Source organism: Suncus etruscus, chromosome 1, assembly GCF_024139225.1.
Source record: "Suncus etruscus isolate mSunEtr1 chromosome 1, mSunEtr1.pri.cur, whole genome shotgun sequence".
NCBI classification, from domain to species: Eukaryota; Metazoa; Chordata; class Mammalia; order Eulipotyphla; family Soricidae; genus Suncus; species Suncus etruscus.
The window spans coordinates 164956296-164981426 of NC_064848.1; the positions used below are offsets into that span (position 1 = coordinate 164956296).

A 25131-nucleotide genomic window follows, 5' to 3' on the forward strand; every position below is an offset into this window, starting at 1 on the left:
GAGTAAGTCCTAAATACCACTGGGTGTGGCCCAATACAAACAAAAAAATTTTATTTAAAAAAAAAAAGAAAGAAAGAAAGAAAGAAAGAAAGAAAGAAAGAAAGAAAGAAAGAAAGAAAAAAGAAAGAAAGAAAGAAAGAAAGAAAAAGAAAGAAAGAAAGAAAGAAAGAAAGAAAGAAAGAAAGAAAAAAGAAAGAAAAAGAAAGAAAGAAAGAAAGAAAGAAAGAAAAAGAAAGAAAAAGAAAGAAAGAAAGAAAGAAAGAAAGAAAGAAAGAAAGAAAGAAAGAAAGAAATTCTCACTTCCCATCTCTCTACCTTATTTTCCAGATCCAAACAATACCATGTTCTGTCAAACCCCCAACAGGGGTTTTAGCAGATATTTATTAAGCAACTTCTCTGTGCACTGAAACTATAGAGTATAATGGATAGAGCACTTGCCTTGCAATTAGCCAACCAGGTTCAATCCCCAGCACTGAATGTAGTCACCCAAACACCACCAGAAGTGATTCCTGAGATCAGATCCAAGAGTAAGCCCTGAGGACAGCTGGATACAGCCTCAAAAACAAAATAAAATAGGGTCCAAAGTGATAGCACAGAAGTAGGGCATTTGCCTTGCAAGCAGTTGCGGACTTGGGTTTGATCCCTGGCATTCCATATGGTCCTTTGAGCCTGTCAGGAGCAATTTCTGAGCACAGAGTCAGGAGTTCTGAGTGCGGCCCCAAAACAAACAAAACTAACTAAATAAATAAAATAAATACTATTTAAGCCAGGTACTGCTCTCAGTGCTGGGGAAGTCATAGGGAACAGATGGTACCATCACTGGGGTGGGGCTTCTGTTTTGGTAGGAGGCTATAAAGGAAGTTATATGCCTGGTAGAGGTGCTAGGAAGGAATATGAAAGAAAGGCAAGGAGTAGTGAGTGATAATGGGTTTTAATACAAGGTAGTCAAGAAAAGACTCTGAAAAAAAAACCTGAACCAAGTGAGAGACTAGGAGTGCTGATCTCTGGAGGAAGTCTGGGCATTCTAGCCAGTGGGCAGAAAGAAGGTAAACATCCTGAAATGCAAAGTAGCCCAGTGTGTTGGAATATGGGCAGATTTCTATTGTGGCTCCGATATGATGATGAATGAGAGCGCGAGAGGGAAAAGGAATGAGATCTTCATCAAAGCATATTAGATCTTGCAGGCCACAGTGAGGTGAGGTATCCTTTGGCAGGGTGGGGTGCCACTGATGGGTCTGAGCAGAGGAGTAACATGGTGTAGTTTTACCTTTTAAAGGCTTCCTCTACTGTAATGCAGGGTGAAAAGGAAGAGAGAGACAAAGCCAGTTATTGCTATAATCCACCAGAGGGGTGATAGTGGACCCATCCAGGGTAGCAACCATAGACATGGTGAGCTGTGATGACCTTCTTCAAGATATGCTGAAGTGGAGCTTAGGGAATTGCTGATAGATTGACCAGACAAGGAGAAGGAGAGGCAAGGCTTAGGGGTGACTGCAAATTCAAAACCAGAGTGGAGCTGCCATTCTTAATTTCTCTGATCCCACTGTATCACTTTTTAGGCTAAGATGTCAAGATAGCTTATCTTAGCATCCTAACTCATCTCCTGCCCCCAGACTTCTCTTTCAATTCCTCCTGTCACTGCAGTCAGATCCATAAATCCAACCTAATCATTCCCTTCCTTGCCATCATCACCAATAGGCGAATGCAAAATGTTTGTGGTATGGTCCCCAAGATGCTTTATGATTAGAACTCTGTGTTTCTTTAACTTACATCCCATGATCCTCCTTCAAACACCCTGTATTTCCCATGGATCACAATACTGACACCTCCTAGATACTCTTTCACATCCTGTCTTTGCTCCTATATTTTTACTGGCCTCAAGTGTCCTTGCCTCAAGTGCTTCTCTGATGCCTCCTAAAAAGTTCTTACTTATCCTTATAGATTCAAGTCAAGATTTTATTTTTCTACCAAGCTTATCCTAGAGTCAGAGGTACAGGTGTCCTTCCTGCAAAATGTCCATCAGCCTTGTTACCCCCTTCTTATAGATGCACTGGTGTCAGTTTGTTGAAACTGTGTTTCTGTCTCTTCTACCAGACCTGCTGCACTTGACTCTGCATTCAGAAATCACTCCTGGAGGGCTTGGGGGACCATATGATACAGGGGAATGAACCCACATTGGCCTTGTGCAAGGTGTCTTACCCACTGTACTATATCTCCAGTCTCTCTCTCTCTCTCTCTCTCTCTCTCTCTCTCTCTCTCTCTCTCTCTCTCTCTCTCTCTCTCGGTTTTTGGGTCACATCAGGCAGCGCTCAGGGGTTACTCCTGGCTCCATGTTCAGAAATCACTCCTAACAAGCTCAGGGGACTATATGGAATACTGGGATTTGAACCAATGATTTTCTGCATGAAAGGCAAATGCCTTACCTCCATGCTATCTCTCTGGCCCCTATATCTCCAGGCTTAAGGCTGGACAGGAACCAAAGACAGTAACCATGTCCTACTTTATACCCAGAGCCCTTGTACCTCATACTTGGTCAGTATATATAGCCTGACCAGACTTAACATATTTTTAATGATTTGTCAATGTATGGATAAGAAACTGTTCAATGTATGGATAAGAAACTATATGGGTAAGAACGGGAGAAAAAGATAATACAGTGTTAAAAGCCGATTTGGGGGCCAAAGAGATAATTTAAGTATTTGCTTTGCAAGTTCAATCCTGGACACTAATGTCCTTAAGCCCCCAAACCACAGGAGGTGAGGCTGGGCCCCCTCTACACTGCTTGGTGTGCTGCTTATTTTTTAAAAATAAAAATGAAGAAAATAGGGGCCGGCGAGGTGGCGCTAGAGGTAAGTTGTCTGCTTTGCAAGCGCTAGCCAAGGAAGACCACAGTTCAATCCCCCGGAGTCCCATATGGCCCCCCATGCCAGGGGCAATTTCTGTGCACTTAGCCGAGAGTAACCCCTGAGCATCAAACGGTGTGGCCCGAAAAATCAAAAAAATAAAAATAAATAAAAATGAAGAAAATAAATATCTGCCTGTCCTAATTACTTAAATCAAAACTTCACATGCAAATCTTGATTTCAAAATCTGGACATTAAGAGTCACACTATATGACACATGCATTATTGTGCTGATCCAGTATGATAATACAGTCTTGATATAACACAGAGGACACTATGTTTTTCTTCACTGGCACCAACGATGCTATTAGGGAGAGAATGAACTGTCTTGCTGGGAGAAAATGGGTCCTTGAAATGAGAGAGAGAAGAAGAAAGCAAGCGAGAAAGCAAGAGAGAAAGCAAGAGAGAAAGAAAGCAAGAAAGCAAGTGAGAAAGAAAGAAAGGAAGGAAGGAAGGAAGGAAGGAAGGAAGGAAGGAAGGAAGGAAGGAAGGAAGGAAGGAAGGAAGGAAGGAAGGAAGGAAGGAGAAGGAAGGAAGGAAGGAAGGAAGGAAGGAAGGAAGGAAGGAAGGAAGGAAGGAAGGAAGGAAGGAAGGAAGGAAGGAAGGAAAATAGTTTTGGTTTTGGAATAAGTTTTGATTTCATTACAAAGGCCACCCACTGAGTGGGAGAAATTATTCACCCAATACTCATCAGATAAAGGGCTAATATCCAAAATTTACAAGGTACTGACAGAACTATACAAGAAAAAAACAACTAACCCCATCAAAAAATGGGGAGAAGAAATGAACAGACACTTTGAAAAAGAAGAAAGGCAAATGGCCAAAAGGCACATGAAAAGATGCTCAACATCAACAGGGAGATGCAAATCAAAACTACTATGAGGTACCACCTCATGCCAGTGAGATTGGCACACATCACAAAACAGGAAAACAAGCAGTGCTGGCAGGGATGTGGAGAAAAAGGAACTCTTTTTCACTGCTGGTGGGAATGCTGTTTAATACAACCTTTATGGAAAGCGATATGGAGATTCCTTCACAAACTGGAAATTGAGTTACCATATGATCCAGCTATACCACTCCTAGGAATATACCCGAGGAACACAAAAATACAATACAAAAATCCTTTCCTTACTCCTATATTCATTGCAGCGCTATTTACAATAGCCAGACTCTGGAAACAACCAAGATGCCCTTCAACAGATGAGTGGCTAAAGAAACTGTGGTACATATACACAATGGAATACTATGCAGCCGTCAGGAGAGATGAAGTCATGAAATTTTCCTATACATGGATGTACATGGAATCTATTATGCTGAGTGAAGTAAGTCAGAGGGAGAGAGAAAGACGCAGAATGGTTTCACTCATCTATGGGCTTTAAGAAAAATGAAAGACATTTTTAACAGTATCTCAGAGACAAGAGAGATGAGGGCTGGTAGGTGCAGCTCATGACATGAAGCTCATCACATAGAGTGATGAGTGCAGTTGGAGAGATGACTACACTGAAAACTATCATAACAGTGTGAATGAATGAGGAAAGTAGAAAGCCTGTCTCGAGTACAGGTGTGGGGGGGTGGGGAGGAGGGAGATCTGGGAAATTGGTGGTGAGAATGTTGCACTGGTGAAGGGGGGTGTTCTTTACATGACTGTAATCATACAACTATAATCATGTTTGTAATCACGGTGTTTAATTAAATATAATTATAAAAAAAAGTTTTGATTTCATGCGAAGTTGCAAAAATCCAGAGAATTTTCATATGTAGTTTATAGACTTTCCCTAATATTAACATTTTATAGAACTATTTGTTAGGAGCTAGAGAAATAGTACAATGGGTAGTGTGCTTTCCTTGCAGATGGCTGACCTAGCTACAATCCCCAGCATCCCACATGGTCTCACAAGCACAACCCTGATGTGGTTTAAAAAAATAAAATTTAGGGCCCGGAGAGATAGCACAGTGGCGTTTGCCTTGCAAGCAGCTGATCCAGAACCAAAAATGGTTGGTTCGAATCCTGGTGTCCCATATGGTCCCCCGTGCCTGCCAGGAGCTATTTCTAAGCAGACAGCCAGGAGTAACCCCTGAGCAATGCCAGGTGTGGCCCCAAAACCAAAAATATAAAAATAAAAATAAATTTTTTAAATTAAAATTTGTTTGTACTTGCTTCAGCAGCACATATACTAAAACTGGAACAATACAAAGAAAATTAACATGGCCCATGCACAGGATGACATGAAAATTCGTGAAGCATTCCATATTAAAAAAAAAAATAGGGGCATGGAGGTAGGGTATTTGTCTTGCAAGTAGAAGGTCAGTGGTTTGAATCTCGGCATCCCATATGGTCCTCCGACCTGCCAGAAGCGATTTCTGAGCGTAGAGCCAGGAGTAACTAACCCCTGAGAGCTGCCGAGTATGACCCAAAATGCAAAATAATAATAGTAATTTTTTTTGTTGGCTGCAGCTGGTGACACTCAGTGGTTATTCCTGATTCTGTGCTCAGAAATTAATCCTGGCAGGCTCGGGACCATATGAGATGCCAGAGATCAAACTCAGGTCAGCAGTATGCAAGGCAAATGCCCAACCTGCTATGCTACCTCTCTGGCTCCCCCTTCAAATTATTTTTTTGATCAAAACAGAAATGAACATGAGAATGTTGGTAACCAAAATGATGAACTTAATTTCTATTTTACAATTTCCACTAAGGCTATGTTCCAAATTGCAGTAATAAGAATCATATTTAGAAATCCCATTTCAGGGACTAGAGCCATAGCACAGCAGAAGGGCATTTGCCTTGTATGCGGCCAACCCAGAAAGGACCCAGGTTTGATCTCAGCATCCCATATGGTCCCCCGAGCCTACCAGGAGCGTTTCTGAGTGCAGAGCCAGGAGTAACTTCTAAGTGCTGCCAGGTGTGACTCAAAAACAAACAAAAAAAGGGGGGGAACCCCATTTTATAGATGAGTTACAGCTGTTTCAAAGCAAGTTGGGGTTTGGGGACATGGGAATGGAAATAATGGAAGATGAGGAAAAATTAGAAGTAGACAGTAATTCTGTGAGTGCTGCGCTTGGCCCTCTTTCTTTCTTTTTTTTTTTTTTGTTTTTTTGTTTTTTTTGGGTCACACCCGGCGGTGCTCAGGGGTTACTCCTGGCTGTCTGCTCAGAAATAGCTCCTGGCAGGCACAGGGGACCATATGGGACACCGGGATTTGAACCAACCACCTTTGGTCCTGGATCGGCTGCTTGCAAGGCAAACGCCACTGTGCTATCTCTCCGGGCCCTTGGCCCTCTTTCTTTCATTAAGTGAATGCAGAGAAGTCCCAGCAAGAAAATAAAAGGTACAGAATTTCATGTCTGGGAAAGTCTGGAGCAAGGAAGAAACCACAGCAGAGGACAGTGCTGGAGGAAGACTTTACCCTGGGGGACACAATCCCCAAGAGAAATTAATGGCTACAGAGTGATCTGAGAATAGTTTATTTTACCTATATTTTGGGGAACAGGAACATGCTCTCATTACATCTTCCTGATATATATTTATGTTCAAACTGACCAGGAAGGGGCTGATGAGTGCACTTGGCCCAACCAGGTACAATTCCTAGTACCACATACCACTCCCCTGAGTACCTCCAGATATGGAGGGATAAAAAACCAAACAAACCCATGAATAAGGTGAATGTAGTTCTCAGATTCCTCCTTCAGAACTGCAGATCCACCATCAATCTGTCTCCATAAAACCAGTTGTAAGATTAGGTAGGGGACTGGTTCCTGGTTCTGGTAAGTCGCTGCTTCTCCTATCATCCCCTTAAGGATCTCCTGTAAACTACTATAGATTCACTAGCAAGAGAACGTGTGGCATGGATTGATTCATGTCTGTTACAAATAATGGCCTTCTAGGTAATGAGGGTCCCCAGGAACTTGCAATGGCAGGAAGGATGAGCAAGAAATACAGGTCAGGTAAAAATAAGTCATTAAAAAGAAAAAACAAAACAAACACAACCCCGGTGGCTGTGCTTCCTAGTGAAGACCTAGAAATTCCTTGCTCCCAATGCTTTCCTCTGTTCCTCCACCCCCACCCCCATCCCTTCACCAGTTTGAGCCCTAGAAGAATACCTGACACTCTATTGCCTCTCTTTACTACAGAGCTGTAAGGATTTGCACAGAAGAGCCTGTGTATAAGACAGGTCAGGGTCAGAAACAATTCCAAGAGCAGGAACTGGGAGACCAAAACCAGACATTCGATTTTTAGTGCCAAGAATCAAACCCAGAGCCTTATACAGGCGGAGCATTTTCTCTACCACTAAGATATTCTCTCCCACCAAAGTAAGTGGTTATTTAATTGCACCAAATCAATCAGTACTTTGAATACTATGTAAGAATAAAGACCTTTGCATTTCAAAAGTGTTTTCACATCCTTATTCCAAGAGGGGCATGTCATTTTACAGTGTAGTTACTCCTCTATAAAAATATAACTATATATATTATATATTTACGTATAAAAATATAAAAATAAAACTCCTCTATAAAATGGGGTTCCCCCTTTTTTTGTTTGTCTTTGAGTCACACCTGGCAGCACTCAGAAGTCACATCTGACTCTGCACTCAAAAATCGCTCCTGGTAGGCTCGGGGGACCATATGAGATGCCGGGATCAAACCTGGGTTCTTTCTAGGTTGGCCTCGTGCAAGGCAAATGCCCTACTGCTGTGCTATGGCTCTAGTCCTTGAAATGGGATTTTTTTTTTTTGTGGTTTTTGGGTCACACCCGGCAGTGCTCAGGGGTTACTCCTGGCTCCATGCTCAGAAATTGCTCCTGGCAGGCACAGGGGACCATATGGGACGCTGGGATTCGAACCGATGACCTCTTGCATGAAAGGCAAACGCTTTACCTCCATGCTATCTCTCCAGCCCCTGAAATGGGATTTTTTAAGGACAGACCTTAAGATGTTTGCCTTGGGGGCCGGGCGGTGGCGCTAGAGGTAAGGTGCCTGCCTTGCCTGCGCTAGCCTTGGATGGACCGCGGTTCGATCCCCTGGTGTCCCATATGGTCCCCCAAGCCAGGAGCGACTTCTGAGCGCATAGCCAGGAGTAACCCCTGAGCGTCACGGGTGTGGCCCAAAAACAAAAACAAAAACAAAACAAAACAAAAGAAAAAAAGATGTTTGCCTTGCACAGACCCAGGTTTGAGCTCCAGCACAGCATATGGTTCCCTGAGCATTGTCAGGAATGATCCCTGAGCACAGAGCCAGGAGAAAATCCTGAGAAACTCCAAGTATGGCCCCCAAATAAACAAACAAACAAAAAAAAAGGTGCTGTGCTCTAAGAGATAGAGATTACTCACTCAGAGGTCACAAAGGCCCAAGGAAGGAATCTGATTTCCCCCACTTGGACTGGGACACCTTTCTTAGCTGCCATCTTTGATGGTTTCCCAGAAAGAGAGATTCCCCATCCCTCAGTGGAAGTCAGGGGAACCCAGATTCAACATAGAATGAGTTCCCCAAATGTCAACACTTTAGCTTTAACAAATTTATTTGAAAACACATTTCTTCCAAATAATTTATTCCTAAACAGTTAAAACAGGGAGGAAGGCAGTTGTCAGAGAATGAATTGAACAGACAGGATAACAGACAGGTTAAGGAGAATAATTAGAGGTTTTTTCCTTGTTATTCAACAGCTTCTTTTTCAGGCCTGTCAGTCACTGTTTATCATACTTGAACCAAAACAATGAGGGTTTTTTTTCCCCTCTCAGTGGCCAGCAAGACCTACTAGGGAGAGTCATTAATACTGAGACAAGCTAGGGCTAGGGCATCTTAAAAGTGCTCGTGGCAGCATAGAAACTAGGAGGCCCCTGCCAATGGTAGAGGGGAGTGAATATTTCTAAGCTTCTACCATGGGCCAGAATACTTTATTTTAATTTCTCCACATCTCCTTCCAAATCAACACTTTTATCCTTACTTCAAAAGATGTTGAGGAAGAGAGATTCCTTTTAAGGTCTACACGAAAAAATTAATTGCACGAATTGAAACACAAAATAATGCAAGACTAAATAGAACTGAATCATGGTTCCAGAAGAAATTTTCACTGTGTACCTGAGAAGAGAGTGAGGATTCTAATAGCAGGCTGGAGTAAAGGTAAGTCCCTGGCTTATGGGAACCCTAGGAACTAAGGCCAAGCAATTCAGGATTACAGAAGGCAGGAGGCAAAGAAAGAGCCACAGTTCAACTCTGAGGCCAGAGGATTGGGGAAGGGATTCACACATAGTAGTAACAGAGGTACCTAACTGGCTGTTGCTATTGCCACCTTTAAATGCCCACTAAATGCAGTGCTGGGCCTTTGGAGATGGAGTTCAGCCATACACCTGCCTTGGAAAAATAAACTGAGCCTGATAGGGGATAGAGAATTAACACATGTCAGAATCTGATCCCAGAAGAACAGAGAAAGCTTCCTAGAGGAAGGCATAACTGAATTGAGTGGTAGCCCTGTATGTGAAAGTGGAGGAGAGGGAAGGAGAACTCCCAGCAGAGGAGATAATAAGCAAAGCCACAGGTGCCAGAAACTTGATGAAGTGCAGCTGGGTGTAACCTGAGCCTTAAACTTGAAGCAAAAGTGGCCACTAATAAGGCAATAGCTGATAATAAGCAACTTCTATTGGATGCTTACCACATGCCAGATACTTCTAAGAACTTAACATGTATTATTCATTCATTCATTTCATCCACATTTATTAAGCACTACAGAATTGGATGCATACTGGCTGTGCAGGGCACAGTGTGAAAATGTGGGAGCCTTGGTTGGAAAGCCAGAGCAAAAAGCTTTTTACTTTCTTCTGCAGTCCCTTTTTAGACAGTCTTTCATGTTTTGTTTTGTTTTCGTTTGGGGGCGATACCTGGTAGTGCTCAGGGATTACTCCTGGCTCTGCACTCGGAAATTACTCCTGGCAAGCTAGGGGATCATATGGGATGCTGGGAATCAATCCTGGGTTGACCTCCTACAAGGATTTACCTGCTGTGCTATCACTCTGGCTCCACTCTTATGGTATTTTGTTTGTTTGTTTTGGGGCCATATCCGGTGACACTCAAGGGTTACTCCTGGCTTAGGGAACCATATGGGACACCGGGGATTGAACTCAGGTCCATCCTGGATCAGCCAAGGTCAAGGTAAATGCCCTACTACTGTGCTACCACTCCGGCCCCTCTTATAATATTTGGGGGGGGGTCACACCCGGTAGTGCTCAAGGGTTACTCCCTGGCTCTAGGCTCAGAAATTGCTCCTGGCAGGCTGAGGAAACTATGGGATGCCGGGATTCAAACCATTGACCTTCTGCATGCAAGGCAAAAGCCTTACATCCATGCTATCTCTCCAGCCCCCCTCTTTTTTTTTTTTTTTTTTTTTTGTTTTTTGTTTTTTGGGCCACACCCGGTAACGCTCAGGGGTTACTCCTGGCTATGCGCTCAGAAGTCGCTCCTGCCTTGGGGGACCATATGGGACGCCGGGGGATCGAACCGCGGTCCGTCTCCTAGGCTAGCGCAGGTAAGGCAGGCACCTTACCTTTAGCGCCACCGCCCGGCCCCTCCAGCCCCCCTCTTATGGTATTTTTTAAGGCCATCTTATGGCATTTTTTTTTTTTTTTTTTTTTTTTTGGTTTTTGGGTCACACCCAGCGGTGCTCAGGGGTTACTCCTGGCTGTCTGCTCAGAAATAGCTCCTGGCAGGCACGGGGGACCATATGGGACACCGGGATTCGAACCAACCACCTTTGGTCCTAGATCGGCTGCTTGCAAGGCAAACGCCGCTGTGCTATCTCTCCGGGCCCATCTTATGGCATTTTTTATTTGCAATTTTATGTTGCATTCCTGGAGCACAGGAGTCCCACCAGCCTAATGATACACTCTAGACAGGAGCTTATTGCCCTGCCAATTGGACCCTCACCACATATACTCTTGGCAATTACTGAAAATATCCTGACTAAAAGTTTCTCTGAGTCACAAAATGACAGCAGTTGCCTGATAGAGGCCTTGGGCATGTCCAAAAAAACAAACAAACAAACAAACAAACAAAAAAAAAAAAACATTAGCAAGAGGGCAGCAAAGGTATGCTCACATAAGAACTGGGCTCCTTAAGGAAAATAAGGAAAAGGAAAGGAAAAAAAAGAACTGGGCTCCATGTCCCTGGAGTATTTCCATTGACCCATCAGAACTTACTTGTAAAACCCCAAAGTATTTGCTTTTTGAGGCCGGAGTGATAGCACAGCAGTAGAGCATTTGCCTTGCATGCAGACAATCTGGGATGGACCCGGGTTCAATCCCTGGCATCCCATATGGTCCTCCGAGCCTGCCAGGAGCGATTTTCTGAGCACAGAGCCAAGAGTAAGCCCTCAGCGCAGCCAGGTGTGCCCCCCAATTTATCTAATTTACTTTTATGTGACATCAACCTCGGTTCAATCCCCAGCATTGCCTATGGTCTCCCAAACACCTGTAGGAATGAACCCTGAGCACAGAGCCAGGAGAAAGACAAAGTCCCACTCCAAAGGAAAGAAAATCCAGAGTCAAAGACAAAATTATTTAATACAGAGACAACAGAGGCATGGGTCAGGAGGATCGGTCCATGATAGGAAGCTAACCACAAATAATAGAGAAGTGCTGTTAGGGCAGAGAAGGGCCCAGTATAACAACGATAGTTAGAAATGATCACTCTGGGGGGCCGGGCGGTGGCGCTGGAGGTAAGGTGCCTGCCTTGCCTGCGCTAGGCAAGTTCGATCCCCCGGCGTCCCATATGGTCCCCCAAGAAGCCAGGAGCAACTTCTGAGCGCATAGCCAGGAGTAACCCCTGAGCGTCACAGGGTGTGGCCCAAAAATTAAAAAAAAAAAAAAAAAAAGAAATGATCACTCTGGACAAAAACTGGGTGCTGAAAGGAGATTAAGTGATATGCATAATACCCCTTTAGTAACAATATTGTAAGCCACAGTGTCTGAAATAAAGAAAAGAGGGGGAAAGAGTGAGAGAGAGACAAAGAAGAAGAAAAATGTCTGTCCCAGAGGCAGGCAAGAGAGAGGATGGGGGGAAAGCAGGAAAGAAACTAAGGACATTGGTAGCAGATGAACATTGGTGAAGGGTGTTGTACATTGTATTACTGACATTCAATCATGAGCAACTTTATAACTATGAAAACAAACCCAACTGTATTATGAGCAACCTTGTCACCATTGTATTGAAATAAAGTACTTTAAAAAGACAAAATTATGCAGATTTCAAGATGGTGACTAGAGAACATTTCACTCCAAGAGCCAGTCTCCCTTCTGAGACTTGGTCTTGTCAACTGCAGTGATTTCTTGCCTAAGAAAGAATCCCTGGAGTATTACTCTATGTTAGGTTCTATTCTTGACTCGAGGGTATAGCTGTGAACAAAACAAAGCAGATAAAAATCCCACTGACTTGCAAGCTTACATTCAAGTGCAAGGAGTAAACCAACAAAATAAGTAAGGCAAATCCATGGTGTGTTCAACAGTGATAAGTACAATGGAAGGAAATGATGCAGGAAGATGGTGCAATTTTTTAAAACAGAGGTCAAGAAATAGAAGGGGATTGGAGCAAAATTTTGAAGGATGCTCCAAGAGCTGGGGAAGACTATTCCAAACAGATAAGATAGCAACCACAAAGGCCTTGAAGCAAGTGTGTTGGATTGTTTCAAAGGGACCATTTTAAGCAGTGAGGTTAGAATGGTGGGGGGAACTGGTAGAAAATGAGGTCTGAGATGGTGCATCAGGACAGCCTAGATAGGGTTTATAAGCCATTATATGGTCTTGGACTTTTTAGTTTATGTGATTCTTTTTTTTTAATATATTATTGAAAAACTTGACTACAAACATGATTGTAGTTGGGTTTCAGTCATGTAAGAACACTCCCCTTCACCAGTGCAACATTCCCATCACCAATGTCTCAAATCTTCTTCTCCCCACCCCCACCTGCACATGAGCCAGGCTTTCTATTTCTCATTCATTCACATTGTTTTTGTTTTTGGTTTTTTTTTTTTTTTTTTTTGTTTTTTTTTTTTTGTTTTTGGGCCCACCCAGCGGCGCTCGGGGGTTACTCCTGGCTGTCTGCTCAGAAATAGCTCTGGCAGCGGGGTGACCATATGGAACATGGGATTCGAACCAACCACTTTGGTCCTGGTCGGCTGTTTGCAAGGCAAACGCCACTGTGCTATTTCTCCGGGCCCCTTTCACATTATTATGATAGCTCTCATTGTAGTTGTTTCTCTAACTGTATTCATCACTCTTTTTGATGAGCTTCATGTTGTGAGCTGAACCTTCCAGCCCTCCTCTCTTTTGTCTTCTGAGAATTATTTTTTATGGGATTCTTTGGAGAGTTTTGAGGAGAGAAATATTATTTGATGTATTTTTAGGGGGCCACACCCATTTGATGCTCAGGGGTTACTCCTGGCTAAGCACTCAGAAATTGCCCTGGCTTGGGGGGACTATATGGGATGACAGGGGGATCGAACGCGGTCTTCCTTGGTTAGCGCTTGCAAGGCAGACGCTTACCTCTAGCGCCACCTCCGGTCCCTTATTTTATTTTTTAGGTACTGAGGTCATATTTAGTGGTATTCAGGGTATACTCCTGGGTCTGTGTTCAAGGTTGTTCCCAGTAGTACTTGGGTGTTCAAGTCAGAGCCATACCAGGAATCAAACCCAGACTTCTAGAATGCCAAGCAGGTTCTCAACCCATTGAGCTATCTCTTTATCCCAACTTTTTAAGAAATTTTGTGATTAATGGCACTGGAGAAATGAAGCTATAATTGGCAGTTTTTATTTAATCTCTAAAGTGTTTTAAAGATGGTGCTATTATTACTATCCATATTTTACAGATACAAACTAAAATCTAGGAATGTTAAATAGCTTGCACAGGACATTTAGTAAACACAGCACCAGGATTCAGATCTAAGCAGTTTGGCTTCAGGGCTCTCTCTGCCCTCTCCTTTGCTCATTACTTTAAATGTAAGGTATTGACATTGCATTTGGGTGACTCTGGCAGACTTTGTTTTCGTGTGGGTTTTTTTTTGTTGGTTTTGTGTTTTGTGTGTGTGTGTGTGTGTGTGTGTGTGTGTGTGTGTGTGTGTGTGTGTGTGTGTGTGTGTGTGTGTGTTTGTGTGTGTGTGTTTGGGGGAGGCATATCCAGTAGTGCTCAGGGGTTACTCCTGGTTTTGCCATTAGAAATAGCTCCTTGGGCCTGCCTTGCAAGCACTAGCCAAGGAAGGACCGTGGTTCAATCCCCCGGCGTCCCATATGGTCCCCCCAAGCCAGGGGCAATTTCTGAGCATTTAGCCAGGAGTAACCCCTGAGCATCAAATGGGTGTGGCCCGAAAAACCAAAAAAAAAAAAAAAAAAAAGCTGGTAGGCAAGCTCAGGGGACCATATGGGATGCCAGGGATTGAACCTGGGTCCATCCCGGTGGACCACATGTAAGGCAGAAGCCCTACTTCTGTGCTGTCACTCCAGCCCCAAATTTTGAAGAGACAAAATTGAAGGCTAGAAAACCACTATGATCATCTAGGCAAGAGTTGATATTGATTTGAATCAGGAAAGGGGCAAGAGAAATGAGAGAGTTTCAAGGGCTGAAAAGGTCTACTGAAGCAACACGGACCTACAGATTTTGTTAAGATTAGAAAGACAAGATTGAGGAAGGAAAGCCTGGATATCTGATTTGCAGCTAGCTTGGTTCAGCAAAAAAAAAAAAAAAAGAAACAGTAGAGACAGAAAAGATAAGAGAAAAGGTAGGGCAAGGTGAGGAATGAGTTTGTTTGGAACATATTTAATGGCTTAGTGCTTTCTGCGAGAATAGAGGAAATATCAGCATTGTGATCTATTTCGCATACTGGCAGAGTTGTCCTCACTGATAGTCACTTTATTTGTAAGGACAAATGGTGGGTTTCTGGCTGAGGAAGAAGGTGAGCATTATTTTCACCAAATATCCCTCTCCCCCCCCCAAAAAAAAAGAGAGAGAGAGAGTGTGGAGTTAACATTGTGTCTTAGAGTCTTGCCTGCTCCCTGAGTTTGAATTCCAAGAACTACTCTCCTTTCCATCCATTAGGCACCATACAAGTCTTAGCTTCGGCCAAAAGAATACAAACATGGAAGTTACCCACATATTTATCTACAGAGATCCCACTTCAAGTAAGAAGTCACACTATTTACTGAATATGTGACACGGAGAAAATGTAATTAACCTCACTGAGTCTTGCTTTCCCCCATTTGAAAATGAAAATGATACTTGGACCTTAAGATTAAAATAAGTCTGCCCTGAGGGTCAGGAGGGCCAGTCCCTGGTAGGAATTTTGCTACAAATAGCGGAGGAGTGCAGTTAGGGCAGAGAAGGGACCACTATGACAATGGTAATTGGAAATGATCACTCTGAAAAAGAACCGGGTGCTGAAAGGAGACAAAGTGATATGCACAAAATCCTTTAGTAATATTATTGCAAACCACAGTGTCTGAATGGGAAAAAAAAAAGGGGGAGAGTGGAAAAATACCTATCTCAAAGGCAAGAAAGAGAGAGGGCAGGGGAAGAGGGAGGACAGAAGGGAATCTAGGAATTTTGGTGGCAGGAAATGTGCACTTGATGAAGGGTGTTATACATTGCATGACTGAAACTCAATCACGAATAACTTTATAACTGTGTATCTCACAATAATTCAATTAAAGAATTTTTTGGGGGGGTCACACCCGGTGGTGCTCAGGGGTTACTCCTGGCTATCTGCTCAGAAATAGCTCCTGGCAGGCACAGGGGACCATATGGGACACCGGGATTCGAACCAACCACCTTTGGTCCTGGATAGGCTGCTTGCAAGGCAAACACCGCTGTGCTATCTCTCCGGGCCCGCAATTAAAGAATTTTTTATTAAAAAATAAAATAATGGGGGCCGGCGAGGTGGCGCTAGAGGTAAGGTGTCTGCCTTGCAAGCGCTAGCCAAGGATCAGGACCACGGTTCGATCCCCTGGCGTCCCATATGGTCGGTCCCCCCAAGCCAAGGGCAATTTCTTTGTGTGTGTGTGTGTGTGTGTGTGTGTGTGTGTGTGTGGTTTTTGGGTCACACCTGGCAGAGCTCAGGGGTTATTCCTGACTCCAGGCTCAGAAATTGCTCCTGGCAGACACAGGGGACCATATGGGACGCCGGGATTCCAACCGATGACCTCCTGCATGAAAGGCAAACGCCTTACCTCCATGCTATCTCTCCGGCCCCCCAGGGGCAATTTCTGAGCACTTAGCCAGGAGTAACCCCTGAGCATCAAATGGGTGTGGCCCAAAAAACCAAAAATAAATAAATAAATAAATAAAATAAAATAATGGAGCCGGAGCAATAGCACAGCAGTAGAGAGTTTGCTTGCATGCAGTTGACCCTAGACAGACCCAGGTTCTATCTCTGGCATCCCATATAGACCCCCGAGTCTACCAGGAGCAATTTCTGAGCTCAGAGCCAGGAGTAACCCCTGAGTGCTGCAGGGTGTGACCCAAAATATAAAAAATAATAATAAAACATCAAAGAAAAAACAAAATTAGTCTTCCCACACCTGCCATCTCCCTGGCAGAAAAACAGCCCAGCTCCTTTACCAAACTCCAAATGAATAGCTTCCCAGGTAGTCCAGTCCAAGTTGATACCTCTGGGGTTCTCAGAATAAATGGGGGAAGATTCCCCTTTCTGCATTAACAACAGAAGCCCAGTTTCACACCCTACACTATCCAACAGAAATAATCCAACAACACGACTTAGCTTTATCAACTGCCACACAACAAAATTTGCCTCAGAGGGCCCGGAGAGATAGCACAGCGGCGTTTGCCTTGCAAGCCGCCGATCCAGGACCAAAGGTGGTTGGTTCAAATCCCGGTGTCCCACATGGTCCCCCGTGCCTGCCAGGAGCTATTTCTGAGCAGACAGCCAGGAGTAACCCCTGAGCACCGCCGGGTGTGGCCCAAAAAAAAAAATTTTTTTTTTGCCTCAGATCTATAAATCCTGGACCATGCTGCCACTTGTGGTCACCTCAAAATTTGGGCCCAGAGAGAGCACAGCGGCGTTTGCCTTGCAAGCAGCCGATCCAGGACCAAAGGTGGTTGGTTCGAATTCCAGTGTCCCATATGGTCCCCCGTGCCTGCCAGGAGCTATTACTGAGCAGAGAGCCAGGAGTAACCCCTGAGCATCACCGGGTGTGGCCCCCCCCCAAAAAAAAATAATTTTTTTATAGTAGTGTCAGCCCAGTAGTATTACAGGAAATGTGAAGGGAAAATTACATAGTAATCTACCACACTCAGTGAGCCTAAATAGCAACAGAAGGTTCAACTAATCCCAACCACATAAATCCTAAGTAAATCCTTAGACACTGACTTTAGTAACACCACAGGAAGATCGAACTATTATTTCAAATTAACCCTTGTTGACCTAAGTTTTGATAATTCCTTTTGATTTTGTGTTGTAACAAATAGCATGAAGTAAATATGTGCCTTTAAGGAAGCAGTTCTTGGTGATGGAAGGGAAATTGGAGATACTGGTGAAGGGAAGGTCATACTTACTGGTACTCAAACATTTAATGCCTGAAGTGACTGTCATATGAACAACTTGGTAAATCATGATATTAGATTATTTTTGTTTTTGTTTTGGGGCCACACCTGGCAGTGCTCAAGGGTTACTCCTGGCTATGTGCTCAGAAATCGCTCCTGGCAGGCTCGGGGTACCAGTAATTGAACCTGGGTTCATCCTGAGTCGGCTGTATGAAAGGCAAATGCCTACCACTGTGCTATCACTCTGATCCCTAGAAAATATTTTTTAAGATTAAGGGCCTGGAGAGATAGCACAGCAGGGCGTTTGCTTTGCAAGCAGCCAATCCAGGACCAAAGATGGCTGGTTCGAATCCCGGTGTCCCATATGGTCCCCCGGTGCCTGCCAGGAGCTATTTCTGAGCAGACAGCCAGGAGTAACCCCTGTGCAACGCCGGTTGTGGCCAAAAAAAAAAAAAAAAAAGATTAAAATAAATGATATGTGGAACTTAAAGATACACACCAAGACAGCAAGAAAGAGCCAAAGGCAACACAATGGGAGAACTGATCTGCAAAACTGTGTATTGGAGTGAGAGGTTGAAAGGGAATCCTTTCAAACCTTGGAAAATCTTAGTGAGTGGGTGTGGTATTGGAATTAAGTACATAGGAAATGATCATTGACATTATTGTAAATAACAGTGTATAAATTAATTAAATAATTTTTTTTTGGTTTTTTGGTTTTTGGGCCACACCCGGCAGTGCTCAGGGGTTACTCCTGGCTGTCTGCTCAGAAATAGCTCCTGGCAGGCATGGGGGACCATATGGGACACCGGGATTCGAACTAACCACCTTTGGTCCTGGATCGGCTGCTTGCAAGGCAAACGCCGCTGTGCTATCTCTCCGGGCCCTAATTAAATAATTTTAATATTAAAATTAGACTGGAGTAGATAGAATATTTGCTTGCATGCAGCTAATCCAGTTTCAATCCCTGGTACCATATATGATCACTAGGAGTGATACCTGTGCATTAGAACCCAGAGTAACCCTAAAACCACTGGATATGGCTGCAAAACCAAGTGGAGGGTATTAATATGAGTGAACAAGGACCAGAACAATAGTTAAGGGTTAAAACACTTGCCTTGCATGAAATTGACTCAGATTCAATCACCTACACATCACAGGATCCTCCTGAGCATCACCAAATACATCTCCAGAGGCTTCTGGTCCTACTGGAGTGGTTTGGGTATTCCCTGGTGCTATAGTTTCCAAGCATCACTGCATTCTGGGACTATTTCTAGCCTAGTACCAAGGTACAAGAGGTACAAGGTGTACCAAGAGGAACACACTAGCACCACTTATGAGGCTCAGCAGCAAAAAGATTTTTTTAATGACTAAAATTAAAGACAGGGACAGTTATCAGTTCAACAAATGTCTTGTCACTTCCCCTTCCTCTTGTGAAATTCTTGGGATGTGATTTCCCCAAGTTCTTGTGGATTTTGTGGTTTATATAAGACATTAGGTTTTCATGACCTGACTTGATTTATGAACATTCTATCCATGTGAAAATACCTCATATTCAGGACTGGAAAGAGTATGAAATTACTCTACACCTCGCATGTAGATGATCCTAGTTAAATCCTTGACATCACCAGGAGCTATCCCTGAGCTCAAAGCCTGGAGTAACCCTTGAGTACTCTGACCCCCAAACAAAACAAAACCAAGAAACTTAAAACTCAATTTTTTTTTGTTTGTTTTGATTTGGTTTGTTTTGGGGTCATACCTGGCAGTGCTCAGGGGTTATTCCTGGCTCTGTGCTCAGAAATCGCTCCTGGCAGGCACTGTGGACCATATGGGATGCCAGGATTCGAACCACTTTTCGTCCTGGATTGGCTGCATGCAAGGCAAACGCCCTACTGCTGTGATACCTCTCTGACCCCTTAATTTCATTCTAACGTAACCACATTTGGGATACACACATTGATTAGATAAAGGTTTTTTGGGGGGGATTGTTGTTTTGTTTTGTTTTGAATCCAAATTTGGCTCATGTATTGCTTCTGCCTAGAATAGGGAACTTGGAGGTGTCAGCACCAAGAGTTTGGACAGCTCCCACCCCAAAACTTAATCCAAAATCTGGCCTCTGCTCATGGTTCTCATCGAAATTCCATACTGTCATAATCTTTGTTGTTGTTGTTGTTTTGTCATTGTTGGCTTGTTTTGTTTTCATTTTGGGGCCACACCCGGCTTGCTCAGAGTGTATTCCTTGCTCTTCACTCAGAAATCGCTCCTGGCAGGCTTAGAGGGTCATATGGGATGCCGGGGAATGAAACCCCAGTTTGCCCCAAGTCAGTCGTATGCAAGGCAAACAGCCTACTGCTATGCTATTGCTCTGGCCCTCTACTATCTTATTCTTGCCACTACTTTAAAAATTTAAGAGCCTGGATTAACCCCTGAGCCTACCTATGGTGTGGCCAAAAAACAAGCACACAAACAAACAAACAAACAAACAAAACCCCTCAACACTCAAGATAGGTTTAGTATTTAGTAAAACCTGCAAGTATCTGATTCCAAGAAAAAAAAATCTAAAAGGAGATGATTAGCACATTTCTAATAAAACTGTTCAGGGAGACTGGAGAGATAATACAAAGGTAAATTGCTTGATTCCTCATCTGATTTCTTGGACATTGTCAGCAGTGATTTCTGCTTGCAGAGCCAGGAATATTGCTGTGTGTGCCCCACCACCATCACACAAAAAAAATTTAAGGGGCTGAAGAGATAGCACAGCGATAGGGCATTTGTCTTGCACACTGCCGATATGGACCCGGGTTTGATTCCCAGCATCCCATATTCCCATATGGTCCCCCAAGCCTGCCAGGAGTAATTTTTTTTTTTTTGGTTTTTGGGTCACACCTGGCAGCGCTCAGGGGTTACTCCTGGCTCTATGCTCAGAAATCACTCCTGGCAGGCTCAGGGGACCATATGGGATGCCAGGATTCAAATCAATGACCTTCTGCATGAAAGGTAAATGCACTACCTCCATGCTATCTCTCTGGGCCCCCAGGAGCAATTCTGAGCACAAAGCCAGGAGTAACTCCTGAGTGCTGCTGGGTGTGGCCAAATACACACACACACACACACACACAATTTTTAAAAGTAAAGTATGCTCAAACAAACTTACTAAAACTTACTAAATCCATGTAATTTTTTCTAATTTTTTTTTTTTTTTGGTTTTTGGTTTTTGGGTCACACCCTGCAGCACTCAGGGGTTACTCCTGGCTCTACACTCAGAAATTGCTCCTGGAAGGCTGGGGGACCATCTGGAATGCCGGGATTTGAACCAATGTCCTTCTACATGCAAGGCAAATGCACTACCTCCATGCTATCTCTCCGGCCCCCAATTTTGTTTATACTTTTATGAAAATGTTGGATTGCTGTCCTTGAGGGACTGTATCTGACATAGTTATGTTTTCAGTATCTATAAATTACAGTACTTACTATAAGGGATTTTTAAAATAAAGCTTGTTTTTCAAGCAATTTGATTTTGAAAGTTTTATAACTAGCCCCTACTTACTTTAATTGAATTATTTTCTATGGTCATGTTTACCTTTTTCTTTTTGTTTTCTGACACATATAAAAAAAGCTTTTGCTGCCTGCCTCAATCATTTCATATATTACCAAGGAGCCTGGGTATTCTACGTATTTGTATTTAAGTATATAAGATATAATTCCTCTTTCTCCATAGAGAGAAAGAAACCTGAACCTATAGGAAAGAGTTTCATCATGGCTGCCTCAGGAAATTGTCTTTGCAATTTTGTTTAAGGGAAACTTAACTAAAGCATATATATTAACAAAAGTAGTAATTCTTAAATTTTGACTAAAAGTAAAAATTCAAAAGCTCATGTTGTTTAAGAGAACTTAAATGAAGCAAGCATATATTAAAATGTTAGTAATTTTTTAATTTTGACCAAAAGTAAAAATTTTAAAAGTTCCAAGTTATCTTCTGGTCTTCTGGTCTCCTGCAGCTAGAATCTTTTATCATTTTCACCTAGGTCCTGGACTGAAATCAGTATTCCGAAATTAGAGTGCCTGACATAAGAGGCCTCTATTAAGCCTTCCTAAGAGTACTCAGATAATCTCTCCCTAGAAAATGAGCCAGCATTTACTGACTAACTACCAAGTACCAGGTCTCAACCAGGCACTTTTACACAGCAACCTTGGCATGTAGTTATTAGTATCTTCATTCAGAGACATGGAAGCTGAAGTGCTCCAGGGATGCTCAGAGGGACCATGCAGTGATAAGGGGGTCAAAGCAAAAGGCTCTGACATGCAGAGTATATTACTTCAACTCTCTGACCATCTCCCCGACTCTGAAAGGTTGAGGAGGAAATTGTAGCATACTTAAGACCATTCAGTTGCAAATAACTGAGGCAAAATTCAGGCTCTTGTCAATATTAACAGCAGATCTTGCTGCCTGGGCTCTGTGGACTGTAACAAGGGAAGGGGCATAATATGGGGGAGAGTGAATGCAGGGATTCCTAGACATAGAATTTATGTGAAAGAATCAGGATGCATTTGAGTCAGAGCATCTCCATTCTCTATAGCATTTTTCCTTTATTTAAAATAACTTTATTTATTTGTTTGTTTAAACTCCAGCTTACCAACTGTTCATAATATATTTGGGGCTTTCTTTCCCACAGATACAAATTTGTTCATAATTGAGTTTCAAGTCATACAATGTACACACCTTCGTCCAGTGCACATTTTCTGCCACCAATGTCAGCCAATGCACTCATAGCATTCAAAAGCCACCTCCTGGCTATTTCGTAGGGTGGCTGTATCAGATCACTTGGTGGACATATAAGAGTCAAATATTTTAATTTAAGATTGTATAGAAGAGGTCCAGACCACGAACTTTAGAAGATTTCTAGGAGATTCTGACTTGGCTCTTTTCTGGCAATCTTCAAGTACCTCAGGCTTTCCATTTCTATATTTAGTTATTAAGTGTGCTTGGGAGGGCTGGAGAGATAGGCATGGAGGTAAGGCGGTTGCCTTTCATGCAGAAGGTCATCGGTTCAAATCCCGGCACCCATATGGTCCCCCGAGCCTGCTAGGAGTGATTTCTGAGCATAGAGCCAGGAGTAACCCCTGAGTGGCTGCTGGGTGTGACCCCCCAAAAAAAAAAGTGTGTGCTTGGGGGTGACTGGAAGTGATAGCACAGCGGTAGGGGCATTTGCCTGCATGCAGATGAGTTTGATCCTCGGCATCCCATATGGTCCCCCCAAACCTTCCAGTGAGCGATTTCTGAACTTATAGCAAGAAGTAACTTCCTGAGCGATGCTGGATGTGGTCCCAAAACAACTAAAGCAAACAACAACAAAAAAAAAAAAGAGTCCTTGTGCTTGGGAGCCAGAACACAATTTTTCCCTTTATTTATTTATTTAGTTAGTTATTTAGTTATTTATTTATTTATTTTTGCCACAGCTAGTGGTGTCAGAGCTAACTTTTGTTTTGTTTTGTTTTGTTTTGTTTTTTGGGCCACACCCAGCGGTGCTCAGGGGTTACTCTTAGAATAAAGTCTGCTTAGAAATAGCTCCTGGCAGGCATGGGGGGGCCATATGGGACACCGGGATTCGAACCAACCACCTTAGGTCCTGGATTGGCTGCTTGCAAGGCAAACAGCACTGTGCTATCTCTCCGGGCCCAGAGCTAACTTTTGGCTATGTACTCAGGGACATTCCTAGCAGGCTCTAGAGTCCATTTGGGGTATTAGGATTAAATCTTGGTTGGCCGCATGCAAGGCCAACACCCTGTTGCTCCAGCCTGTGGACATAGTTCTTATGGAGAAACTTCAGTCAATACAGAAATGATCACAGTGTGTAGAGTCTGATCAGAAACCTAAGTCTCTACAGAGACATGTGTCAACATCAGGAATACTTCCTTAAACCCCTACATACTCCTATTGAGAACTACTACAATTCAACGAGTTTGGAAATGAATACATAGGGGCTAAGAGATAATTCTTCTCTGGGATTAGTGCTAACCTCTTCTGCATTATTATTATTATTCAGCCACAACTGATTCTTTACTACCTGACATATCTTCAGGTATGTCATATCTGACTTACCTTCATGAAGCTCCCATTATGTTTCCCCTATTAAAATTTGAAGGGATTTGCACTTTTGTCTTTGGGGTTTGTTGTTTGTTATTGTTGGATGGGGGTTGCTTTTTGGGCTATGCCCAGTGATGCTCAGGGGTTATTCCTTATTCTGCACTCAGGAATTATTCCTAGTGGTGCTCAGGAGACCATATAGAATGCTAAAGATTGAACCTGGGTTGGCCACATGCAAGGCAAGGTCCTATACACTGCACTATCTCTCTGGCTAAGATTTGCACTTTTGAAGGGTTTTCTTTTGATTCTTTGAGGTAGGAGTATAGTATTTTGTCTAGAATTTTGAACATCTGGGGAACATTGACTACTGCCTAAAGACTGGAGATCTGAGCTTAGAGGCCCCTGGTTATAAAAGCACATACTTAACACTGTTAGTGTGGGACCAATATAACTGTCTAATCATTCTCAACTAAACTTTTTTTTTTGGTTTTTGGTTTTTGGGCCACACCCGCCAGTACTCAGGGGTTACTCCTGGCTGTCTGCTCAGAAATAGCTCCTGGCAGGCACAGGGGTGGGGGAACAGGACGGGGGACCATATGGGACACCAGGATTCGAACCAACCACCTTTGGTCCTGGATCGGCTGCTTGCAAGGCAAACACCGCTGTGCTATCTCTCCGGGCCCTCAACTAAACTTTCAATGCAAATTCATTTTTCATGCAAATTCAGATTAAATATAAACAGAGCTTCTTTTTTTTTCTTTTTTTTTTCAGAGCTTCTGTTAACCCCAAAATAATAAGTTTAGGTTTGGAGAGCTAGTACAGGTGTTGCCGGTACAAAACCAACCTGGGTTCAATCTCAAAAAAAAATATGGGCCCGGAGAGATAGCACAGTGGCATTTGCCTTGCAAGCAGCCGATCCAGGACCAAAGGTGGTTGGGTTCGAATCCCGGTGTCCCATATGGTCCCCCGTGTCTGCCAGGAGCTATTTCTGAGCAGACAGCCAGGAGTAACCCCTGAGCACTACCGGGTGTGGCCCAAAAAACAAAAAAAAAATTTATATATATATGTATATATATGATCCCTTGAGGCCTCAGGGAGTTATCTCTGAGCAAAGATCCAGGAATAAGGTCTGAAAACAGCTGAATATAGCCCCAAAACAAAATAATAGTAAATTCATAAATGGTCAACTAATGCCAGTAGAATCACAACAATAATTCTGGATTTGTTTTTTTTTTCTTTTTATTAGTTAATATCTTTATTTAAACACTTTGATTACAAACAAGATTGTGTTGGGTTTCAGTCATGTAAAGAACACCCCCCTTTCACCAGTACAACATTCCCATCACCAATCTTCCAAATCTCCCTCCTCGCCAACTCAACCCCCCCCCCCCACCTGTACTCTAGACAGGCTTTCTACTTCCCTCTTTCGTTCACATTGTTATGATAGTTTTCAATGTAGTTTATTTCTCTAACTGGCACTCATCACCTCTTTTGTGGTGAGCTTCATGTTGTGAGCTGGAACTTCCAGCCCTCCTCTCTTTGTCTATGAAAATTATTGCAAGAATGTCTTATATTTTTCTTTAAACCCATAGATGAGTGAGACTATTCTGTGTCT

At 43.1% G+C, this 25131-nt stretch overlaps 1 protein-coding gene and 1 non-coding gene across 2 annotated transcripts in view; one reads left to right on the top strand and one right to left on the bottom strand.

Moving 5' to 3' along the window:
- PIGS (phosphatidylinositol glycan anchor biosynthesis class S) overlaps positions 1–25131 on the bottom strand; it is a 1033024-nt gene that overhangs the window by 481973 nt on the left and 525920 nt on the right. The gene's annotated exons all lie outside the window — the stretch shown is intronic.
- Positions 5054–5159, top strand: LOC126029026 (U6 spliceosomal RNA). The gene has a single exon (XR_007502690.1). It is a non-coding gene; the product is annotated as a U6 spliceosomal RNA (small nuclear RNA).